General features: G+C 42.1%; 1 long non-coding RNA gene across 1 annotated transcript; it reads left to right on the top strand.

Annotated features, from left to right (window-relative positions):
• Window positions 1-1471: 1471 nt before the first annotated feature.
• On the top strand, window positions 1472-5112 carry LOC307023211. Its single transcript, XR_013803635.1, has 5 exons — window positions 1472-2325; window positions 3463-3522; window positions 3700-3768; window positions 3855-3928; window positions 4048-5112. It is a non-coding gene; the product is annotated as an uncharacterized lncRNA (long non-coding RNA).
• The last annotated feature ends 3548 nt before the right edge of the window (window positions 5113-8660 follow it).

The raw sequence follows: 8660 nt of genomic DNA on the forward strand, positions 1-8660 counted from the left end.
CACACACACACACACACACACACACACACACACACACACACACACACACACACACACACACACACACACACACACACACACACACACACACACACACATACCTCTCTCTGGCAGGTTTACTGAGGTTTAAATGATCATTAATTCTAAATGATCCGTCAGTGATTCCTGCAGAGACTTTTCTGTTTGTGTTTTTTATAAAGAGTTCTCGGCGTTGTTAGATTTCACTTTTTTATTCTTCTGTCAGTGTTTGTCAGATTGTTCAATAAAGTTTCATTTCCAAAAAAAAAACATCTCTTACTTTGTGTTTTACACCAGCTGAAAGTATATATATATTTATAAGTAAAAGTATTAATACTCTTATTGATGTAATGTATGAAGCCACAGTTTTCATGATTTAAATAGCTGTTAAAAATCCATAACACATCAAATCCAACATGCATCCATTACGGTTTATTTCTGCCCCCTGCTGGTCAGGAAACGGCATTACATCTCAACAGGTTAAAGGTTGTGAACGGGTGTCAATGCAGGTGCATATTATATATATATGTTTTTTATTTATAAGATGACAATTTATGAATCCCAATTTGTGAAATGTTATAAATATTACGGAGAAGCCCTTAATGGTTAAAGAAACTCATGTGGTTTCTCAAAGTCATCTGTCAATCTTCTGTGTTTGTGATGCAGGGGAAAGCAGTTTCTCACAATCCCAAATATACACATGTACATCTGTAAGAAAGCCTTTGAGCTCCATACTGTTTCAGAGAGAATCCTTGATAATCCATGATATGGCGTTTCATCACGGCAGCATTTAGTTTAGACAGTAGCTGCCGGGTCCCGCATGAGCTCAGCCCCCTCTATTATTTTTAAAGCTTTATACCAAATCAGCACTTTAGAAACAGGAAGTGAAACAGAGGGATATGAGGCATGGCTAGAATGGGTGATCCGTTTGGTATTTGGAGCAAAACACATTTTAGGTTTACATCCATGTGAAAGAGAAACATGATAAGTAGTGTCCCTGTCCATTAAACACCTGTTGTTCCCATAACCAGAAGATTAGTGATGGTACTTTCCCCAATAAATCATGTCGCTAAGACTAGGCTCATCACTTTGAAGCATTCCTAAATCAAATCTGAGGGAATTGAACAAAACAAACACAAACCAAAGCAGGACTATAGGGTCAACAGGAAAGAGCAGGTTCAGCCCGTTGGTCATCCACACACCAGGTGCCGTGAATACCTGACCACATCATGTGATCATTGAATGATATACAACTGTGTGGTTCAAACAAATAAGTAGAATACCAGGAATAATCAACGGCTCAAATCTGTGGATCAAAATGTAATAAATCAATTTTATTAAATGTATTGATATTTAAGAAAGGTGTAGAAATAATTCCTCTGATTAACCCCTGGAGCGACCAGTGTGGATATGTAACATGCATGAGAATAAAGGTTAGACAAAAGGACTTCTGTTCACACACGTATATAAGTTTACATCTGTGTCTTTATTGTTTCAAGTGAACAAAACAGGTGAACACGCAACATCTCAGTTTAAGGACAAGTTGTGCGAGATGCACAAACTGAGGGAAGAGTGTTTGAACAACGCACATCGTTCCACTTCCCCCTCCAGTTGTTGTGTACACAGTCTTCACCTCGTTTGTTGTTTGGTTCTCCTCTATACCAAAAGACATACTTGGCTGCACACCCATCAGACCACATCCATCTTCCTTCTTTGGCGATGTCATGGAGTCCGATCCATGTTGCTCCCTCAGCAGGGTCAGAGCTTTTGATCAGGAATTTGACAAAATCCTCTTCCTCTGTGCTGTGGATAGACAGCAGGTTGCCTCCCTGGGACACACAGTAGAGCTCTGCATCAGCCCAGGTCCTCTCTGTGTTGAAGTACTTGTAGCAGCGGCCGTTGAAGGAGAACCAGAAGGAGGGACAGGTGTCTTGCTGTAGCTCCATTGGAGGGTCATCTGAAGAAGACACAGCACCCAGAGCCAGGCCCAACAGGAAGAGGAAAACCAGCATGATGATGTCACCGTCTCTGTCTGTTAAAGTTGCTCTGAACCGTTGGAGAGGATGGAGATTGTGAAGCTTCAAGTGACAGGCTGCTTATTATATATGTGTGGGAATGTGACGTCATTGTCACGTGACGTGATCACATGACCGGTGCCCGGTCAAATTGAAGTTGTATAAAAGTTTTTCCGGCACTTTCAGAAAACCTTTCTCTTGGCTGCACGCGCACGTTATCTCCCTCAAGGTAGGACTCGCGGGTTTAAGGTGGTTTTATGGTATTTTCAATGAACCTATGGAGGGGTCTCAGGTCAGTTTGGATTTCATTAGAGCGAGGGCAAGATACGTTTTCCCATCATGGAGCGGGAAACTCTTCATAAATTCAAAGCACGAGACCAGGGGCCTCATTTATAATTAAAGCTTTCCGTAGGATTCACGCGGGAAGGTGGCTTACGTAGGACAAGGCAAATAAATACGCACAGACATTTCCCGATTGATAAAACACAGCGTACCGGCGCAGGTTTCCCTTTTTATAAATCACAATCAACTCGAAATGCGACGCAGCTTTTGCGGGCTTCGCGTAACGCCCATCTTTGCCTATAAATAGTCAAAGAAACGCCCCCGTACTAATGCTCATTTTGACTGACTGCATGAAGAAGATCGCTGAGATGAGAAACTGTAAGAAAGTATCGGCGAATCCCTCCGGAGTAGAGTCATGACGACTGGATCTGAATTATTAATTTGTATTTGGTGGTTTGTGTTCCAGCTGTCGATCAGCTGTGCGCAGCGTCTCCACTGAAGCCTGTGCGTCTCAGGTCTCAACCCCACCCCGCCCTCTGTCCTCCTGTGACCGCATCATTTATGAGAATACATTTTTTAACAAGAGAACATCATCGAGGGGTGATCATTCAATAACATTTCCGTATTTATGTATTTCTCCAATGTGTGTGTGTGCACTGAGGAGTCTCAAACAGGCGTTTGTTTCATCATTTTAAGATTGGCTTTAATCAAGTTTTTCAAAGTGATTCTTCATGTATGATAAATGAGAGGTAACATTCTATTTATTTCCACATATTTCTCTCCATTCTTCCTTCTGCCAACGGTGTCGCAGTTTCTCGTCTCTCCCGTTGTTGTGCGTACCGCGTACGGATGGGTCAGTGTGCGTGGAGGACCGCACATTTCCCCGTCAAGTTAGTTTTTTTATAAATCGCAAACAGTGTGTAGAAAGTGTACGCACCGTTTATAAATGAGGCCCCAGGTCTGTTACAAGCAATGTGTTTTTAATATGGTGTTTTACTCAAAGTTGTAATAGTTTTTAAGCAACTTGTACGTGTTTTGAGAGAACTGCTCATAACAAGCAACCCGGGGAACTGGCTATGGACGTTTGCTGACTTTCTTCTAGCTCTTATTATTCTTTATAACATCTGTTTCTGTGTTTAATCCATAGAGCTGAGTATGAGCGTTTCCCCTCCTGGATGGAGCCAGTAGGATCTATTACTCCGTCAAAGTCAGCCTGGTTTTTAACCTTCTTTAATGTTATATTGAATTGGTGTTTGAGCAACTCTTATGTTGCGTTTGTTTTTTAAAAGTCTACTGTCCTCTAGTGCTTTTTTAGTTTTATTTTCTGTCAATAGTTTTCTTGTGTGCAGATTGTGGGCAAATTGACTAAGTGTTTGTGTTCCAGGCTCCTCCCCCTCTGGGGAACCTCGTCTGCTTTCAGTGTAGGGACTGCACCGTGTGACACTTTGAAAGGGTGAGCAAACTAACTCTCACTGTAATCCTTTTGTAGAAGTTGTGCTTTGAGTAGCGCATGCTTTTGTTCTCTTTGTGTCCTCACAGTTAGCAGGCATTGAGACCTAGTGGACCAGACCTGCCCATCTGAGGAGGGGAAACCCACCATGTCATAGTGTAAAGTAAGTTCACCCTGTTACCCGTTGACAGCTGCTGAACATTGACATGTTAACATGTATATTAGTGAAATAAAGCTGCTTTCTATTTGCTCATGAATGCCTCTGTTATTGTCCTCGTGAAGGGAAGCCCCAACATCTGCAAAAGAACTTTGGATTCAGATTGAGGGTCCACAGGTTCCTCCATCCCCTCAACAGGAGTTGGTGTTGTCAGCTATTTAAAGGGGACCCCAGCCACAGTTACCACATATGCATCAGAGGGTGTTTTCACTGTTGGCCTAATGTATGATTGGTCAACTGAACTTGGCAACACTAAACACAACCACACCTGAACATGAGCAGAAACAGACGACCTGCTCACCTGGAGATGTCGCACTAAACCTTCTATACATTGTTGACGAGGAGTAAATGATATGAAATCAAACGTTGGCAGACCAAAACAAATGTTCTTTACAATCTCCAGAAGATGATGGTCTGTTTTTAAAACTCTTTCTAGCACGTGAAGACCAAGCTGCCCATCACACTAAAGCTTTGTAAACATTTCATTGAGACACCACATTACCACAAATAATTCCCAGCTTGTGCAAAATGAAGATGAACATTAGGCAAAACGGAGAAGTTATATCATGAAAGTTACGGTGCTTATTAAGCATTTTAAAACGTATGTGGTAAGTTGCCAAAGTGCTTTGTTTTGAACGTTCATCAGTATTATAATCAAAAAGAGAAATATGAACATTAGTTTTTACTGAAATGATCAAATAAAGTCCACATTTCACTGAGCTGTGTGGGGTTTGTTCAACTTTTAAAAGAGGTTTGAATGATATACACAGTGATAGATGTTAAGGACTAACGTTTATAATAAATACATCTGTATTGATTTTAAGATATTTTCATACAATCATACGTATTGGGATCATTTGTATTAATGTGGACCGGAGGGAGAGGGTGACGAGCAGAAGTTTCACTTTCCTTTTTTATTTCAATTCCAACTTTGGTCATGAAGAATATGTTTCTCTGTTGTCCACGTTCATAAAGCAACAGCATCAGAGCACGGTGCAGAGTCTCTAGATGAGTTTACAGTAGTCCCTCGTTCTTATTAAACATCCATGTTGTAGTCCTCTGTATAGAACACTGTAGTTTCCATAGTTTCCCCACAGCAGCAGACGCACATTCAGGACGTCCGCTGGCGCATCATAAACACGTAGGATAGTGAAAGTGCAGTAGGATTCTCTAAAGTACCGAAGTCTAGGGTGACGGGGTCCCAACAAACCAAATGTAGGACAAGGAGTATGTTTCTGTGGGACAATGTGGGCAGTGGCGGCGCCAGAGATTTTCTCTAGGGGGTGCTGTGGGGTAGCTTGACGTTTCATAGAGGGTGCTCAAACATGAAGGGTTTCCCATTAATGCACCAGCGCGACAGTTGAATTTTCTACTTCAACAATCCCCACCCTCACACACAGTGTACCCGCGACTGTTACAACGAAGGCTTGGTAATAAGCTCACGGCATATAGGTGTAAGCAGGGGTAAAGTCCTATTTTTACAAGTGGGGAGTGGACCTCACCTCCTCTAGGAGGGTCCTCACCTCCTCTAGTGGGGTCCGGGAAGATTGTTTTGTAAATATTGAAGTTAAAGGCATCAATGGTGCACTTTGAGAGCAAAATGAAGAGATCTATGGATACATCTCTCAACATGCATATGAAACAGAACTGTAAACAGATTTTCTATTTCTTTATAGATATTTTACAAGATACCCACCGGTGCGCGAGCTCTCTCTCGCTCGCGCACGCACACAAAATGGCTCGTGACACACACACACACACACACACACACACACACACACACACACACACACACACACACACACACACACACACACACACACACACACACACACACACACACACACACACACACACACACACACACACAGAGACAGTGCAGTGCTTGAATGAAACACAGAGAGCCAGAAGTAAGCTACTTGTACTCACGAGGCCTATTATGTGCAGAATACCTCTCGCTTTCAGTTTGTTTTGATTGAGTGTCCACACATGGACATTTAAGGACTAAAAAACGATCCATTTGTCACTTTGCTGTTAGCAAATCATTTGGGGCTCCAGCTAACAGGAAGTCACTCAAGTGTCACAAAGTAATTTAGCCTATGGGTAGGTCAAAAATCTAATGGGTGCTGGCCATTGGCCTAATCATATCGTTTGTTTCACATTTGCATTGATGTAATCAATAATTTTCGTGTTTTAATTTAATAAAAATAATAATAATTTTCGGGAAAAAAACAAAACATATTTCTTGGGGGCGCTTAGGGGGTGCCCCAATATCGTTCCAACTTTACTGAACTAAGCCAGAAGACAGTCTCATTTCGTAGACCGCTCAGTTTGCTGTTCCTTCACTTTATTTTTATATTTATATACATTTATTTTGGACGAAAACTTAGCGTGAGGAAAGTCAAGTGTGGCGTGAGTGCGTAAGATATGGGTTAATTGCGTGACTCTCACGCTCAATGCGTGAGTGCTGGCAGCCCTGACTATAGTGTTTTTTTTTGGTGTTTCCGTATTAAGACTATATTATTTTAAATAGTACTACTATAATATGTCCTCGGCCGCCCCGTAGTTTCAGAGCGCATCGAGTTTAAAATACCATCTACAAGTTGATGCTGACAGCCCCGCTCCTGCCGTCCGCTTGCGGCAGACCACACTTCCACGCTCACCGGCAGGCACCGACTGGCCATCGGGAGCACCGGGAGGGTGTGTGTACGTGTGGCGCGAGAGAGAGACCTTACGTGTATTGTAGTTGTTGTTAGCATCTGGTGCTAGCTAGATGCGCTAACGGATATAAGGAGCTGTTTAAATGAAAACAGAGGAGCGACATTTCGCCGACAACTGCGCCGAGCACTTGACTTTATGCAGGCAGCCAGTATAAAAGTTAGCAAGCAGAGCAGTTTCAATTTGAAAGATAGGGACTTTATTAACAAAATAAAATACATTGTTCAAAGAATATGAATAACTTAAATGTAAAAAATTGACAAGAACAATTTCAGGCCCGAAACAGAAATGGTTGGGCAATGAAATTAAGGGAAAAGGTGTCCCAACCCCTATATACAAACACATTTCACATTCATATACTTACAACCCAAATCCTGCTGCTCATTCCCGCTTCCTGTAATTATAAGAAAAAGACAAATTCATCCTGATGTTGACTAATCATATTATGCCAGATTAAATTAAATGCCATCATCTATCACCTTCTAGTTAAACCCATTAATACACACCATATATAAATTATAAGCAGTATGGTAATTTTAAATTAATTATCTTCACCCATAAAGACAACTTCTAGAGAAGCACAGGGGAGATTCTGCTCAGCCCCCAGTGGCGTTTTCTCCAGGAGGCGGGGTATTTCTTTATATTTTGTATTTGTATTAAAAAACATCTCTCCGCTATGTCAGTGAGTATTTTACAAAGACTGAAACAGCGCCCCTCTTAATGTGTGGTGAAACACAGTATTGCACGCTACACTCACTCTATACTACACCCGCCGTCCGCTGTACTATTACTGTGTACTTCATTTATCTGACAGCATTATTTAATGATACCTAGATATATATATAGATGTTTGCTAATGTATCTCTCTTATATCCATCAGGAATTAATATTAAATTATGAATTAACATTACCTCAGCACTGCATAAGTGTGGTCGTCAGTCATATTGACAAAGAAGCACTATTATATTGTATATTATGCAGCGTTTAAAAGGACGGTATTTCGCTTGTCAGATTCAGATTTTGCGGGTGTGCCGCGTGAGGCAGTGATGTAACCATAGGGATGTAACGCCAGGTTGATGCTGTGACGTAACGCCGCGTCAACACTTGCGTAATGCGGAAGTGGGATCTAAACTGGGTTGGAAACGGTTAGCCGCTCAGCATAAGTTACCATGGAGATCTAGCCTGCTAGAAAGAGAACCATTGTCGTAGGACCGGAAACCCCGAGTTTTCCCTGAAGATAGCCGGCTAAGCGAAAATCCTGCTTCGTAGTACAGACCTCTGCTGAGATGTTCCATGTTTGTTTGTTTCTCATGTGTCTTGATGTTTGTCTGTTGATGCAACTCAGTCTCACGGCATTTCATGTTATAGTCACGACATGTAATCTATTGATTCGTGTTCACCAACACGAATTCTCCCTTTTTTTGTTGGTTGATGTTACACATGGGATGTTCCACATGGAGCTGCTGTGATGCAAGGAGCATTTCAGACTTTAACATAAAAGTATTATCGTATTGTATGGTATATGTGACGTGCTGACTGTCTCCATCAGGACGAAGGGGAGGAGGAAGAGGAAGGACCGGCGGTGAGCGGTTATGAAGCGGCTCCAGAACCAGCAGAGAGCAGCAATGTGAGTTTCATACAGAGACCCCCCCCCCCCCTGTAGAGACGGTTGTCTCTTGAGTGATTCCAAGTGAAGCTCATTAATAAATAAAGCTGTCTGTCTGCAGGAGGACCAACAGGAAGTGGAGAACGGGGTTTCCTACGACCTGCTGCAGGGGTAGGGTCAGAACCCGGACCCTCTTCATCACGGACTCATGTTTTAATATTTAATCTGGTGGAGGATTCACTGAAGAGCTATGATGCGTTCAGGTGCCCATCAGATTCAGCGGGGTTATAAAGAACTACCTGATGTAACCAAACCTAGAAATGATCCCTAAAGTTTGAAGAGGTTTCTTATCTG

The sequence above is a fragment of the Notothenia rossii genome (assembly GCF_949606895.1).
Source record: "Notothenia rossii genome assembly, chromosome: 10".
NCBI lineage: Eukaryota > Metazoa > Chordata > Actinopteri > Perciformes > Nototheniidae > Notothenia > Notothenia rossii.